The following is a 3,195-nucleotide window of genomic DNA, read 5'->3' on the forward strand; positions in this document are numbered from 1 at the left end:
ATATAAAACTAGTACTGCCCCATCATCTTTATTCACTTTTTACCCTCACCTTAAGGATCAACCTTACTCACATTTATTAAAAAATGTTGGGGCTCCATAAAAAATAATTTCTTGAAGTTCTCATCCTTTATTAGAAATGTAATTGTAACTAATTTATGAGTGTCTGTCTCCTTTATGATTGTATCACTGAGAAGAAGAAATACGGAGGCCAGTGTCCACTCATCTCTTTAAGGAGAGAGTCCAAAGCAAGGATTTTGCAAAGTCCTTTTGTACATTTTCTGACCATCTTACAAGAGTAATGAGAATATTATGCTGCTAAGTCATTTCAGTTGTGTCCGACTCTATTCGACCCCATAGACGGCAACCCACCAGGCTCCCCCATCCCTGGGATTCTCCAGGCAAGAACACTGGATTGGGTTGAGAATATAATAACAGTGGCTAAAACTGACAATGCTGGAACTCTTCTAAAAGCTTTGTGTCTATTTTCTCATTTAAGAATTCAGCTGAACTTTTGAGTTAATTCAGAGAATGTGCATCACTCTTGCAAGATGTTTGAGACTCTAAGTCATAGTAGTAGAAGGGTCTGTAGAAGGAAGTGGCAACCCACTCCATATTCTTGTGGAAAATCCATGGACAGAGGAACCTGGTGGGCTATAGTCCACGGGATCACAAAGAGTCAGACATGCCTTAGCTACTGAACAACAGCAACAGCAAGTAGAAGAGTAGCTAGTGGGTTATTCATCAGGAAAGAACAGAACTGGATCCAGGCAGCATGCTCAGCTGATTTGTCACCGTTTAGAAGATTTCCTACAGTTTCAAGATGCACTGTGCTTTCACATACAGTATTTCATGGTATCCTGACGAAACTCCAGTCATTAGGTGTAACATACTGGATTCTGCAGAAATAAATTTAAAATGTATAATAAGCTTTCCAAAATTGATGAACTTGAAGTTGATTGCCTTACCTTTCTTATTTCCTGGCACAACCTCCCTCACACATCTGCTCCAGCCACACCTGTTTTCTTGTTTTTCTTCATAAACATCATGTTCTTTTCTGCCGGGGCTTCTTCACTGACTTTTCCTTTCTTCAGTTCAGTCACTCAGTCGTGTCGGACTCTTTGCAACCCCATGGACTACAGCACGCCAGCTTCCCTTTCCATCACCAACTCCTGGAGCTTGCTCAAACTCACGTCTGTCGAGTTGGTGATTTCCTTCCTTAGAATACTTTTTTACCTTCAATCCACAGGGGTTTCTTTCCACATCTAACTTCTGTATTTTTCATCATATCTTTATTTTCTTACATAGTACTTGTTGCATCTGATTGTATAGAATATTTGATATATTTATTCTCTGTTTGCTTCTCATGAGGATAAGAATTTTGTATGTTTTGTATACCGTATCCCCAGCACCACGGGTTATGTATCTGTTCAATGATGTGTTTGAATGATGCAGCCAAGGATGTGCATCCACACACATTGGATCCAGAGCTCACCCCAGGCACTGCTGACTCTTCCCCTTCCTCCCATCAGCATATTATTCCTGGACCTCACCTTGAACAAAGGAATTGTCAGGACTTTGGAGGATTTTTATTCCTCACTAGGCTTGTAAGATAAGAGTTCCTATTAATACAATTTAGCAGCTTTTACTACTCAAGTTCAGGGAGGCTAAGTGATTTGGCCAAGGTTACACAGGGCCATCAGTACAGGGGTGTTTCTAACCGAGGTCCGCTGATAGTGTCCATTGATGGATGGCCTGTGCGGAATCTCTGCTGTGCTCCTCCTGCTCATGGGATGCTAATTCAGTTTAACAACAGTGCTTGGCAAGAATACTTCCCAGTAGAGCTACTGCTACTTTTTAATCTATGCCGTGATCGCTGATCATGTTACCTTAATGTCACTAGCACTCCTTAATAAGAAGTGACCATGGACTGAGCAGATGGCCAAGCCTGGAAAGATGGAAATTCTACAGAGGAAAAACAAGAGACACTGAAATGCTATTGGTAGTCAGTCTTTTTACTGACTTTTATAGCTTTTGTACAGGTTGCAAAGGAGCTTCCCAGGTGGTTCAGCAGTAAAATATCTGCCTGCAGTGCAGGAAATGAGATTCCAATCCCTGGGTCAGGGAGATGCCCTGGAGAAGGAAATAGCAACCCAGTCCAGTATTCTTGCCTGGAGAATTCCATGGACAGAGGAGCCTGGTGGGCTACAGTCCATGTGGTCATAGAGTCAGACACAAGTTAGCAACTGAGCATGCACACACACACACACACACACAGGCTGTAAAGCAATTTTTAGGACATGATCTTGTTTGTTTCTCAGTCCCTCCATACAATCCAACAAGGAAGCTGGGATGGAGTGTCTGATACCCACCTTATATATGATGAAGGGTTGGGGGATAGATACAAGACATGTTAGTCAACAGTTCAGTTCAGTTGCTGAGTCGTGTCTGACTCTTTGTGACTCCATGGACTGCAGCATGCCAGGGCTCCCTGTCCATCACCAGCTCCCGGAGTTTACTCAAACTCATTCCCACTGAGTCAATGATGCCATCCAACCATTTCATCCTCTGTCATCCCCTTCTCCTCCTACCTTCAATCTTTCCCAACATCAGGGTCTTTTCTAATGAATCAGTTCTTCGCATCAGGTGGCCAAAGTGCTGAAGTTTCAGCTTCAACATCAGTCCTTCCAATGAATATTCAGGACTGATTTCCTTGAGAATGGACTGGTTGGATCTCCTTGCAGTCCAAGGGACTCTCAAGAGTCTTCTCCAACACCAGAGTTCAAAAGCATCAATTCTTCGGCACTCAGCTTTCTTTATAGTCCAACTCTCACATCCATATATAATTACTGGAAAAACCATAGCCTTGACTAGATGGACCTTTGTTGACAAAGTAATGTCTCTGGTTTTTAATATGCTGTCTAGGTTGATCATAAGTTTCCCTCCAAGGAGTAAGTGTCTTTTAATTTCATGGCTGCAATCACCATCTGCAGTGATTTTCGGAGCCCCCCAAAATAAAGTCTGACACTGTTTCCACTGTTTTTCCATCTATTTGCCATGAAGTGATGGGACTGGATGTCATGATCTTTGTTTTCTGAATGTTGAGCTTTAAGTCAACTTTTTCACTCTCCTCTTTCACTTTCATCAAGAGGCTCTTTAGTTCCTCTTCATTTTCTGCCATAAGGGTGGTGTCATCTG

The sequence above is a fragment of the Bison bison genome, unplaced genomic scaffold (assembly GCF_000754665.1).
Source record: "Bison bison bison isolate TAMUID 2011002044 unplaced genomic scaffold, Bison_UMD1.0 scf7180017864036, whole genome shotgun sequence".
NCBI classification, from domain to species: domain Eukaryota; kingdom Metazoa; phylum Chordata; class Mammalia; order Artiodactyla; family Bovidae; genus Bison; species Bison bison.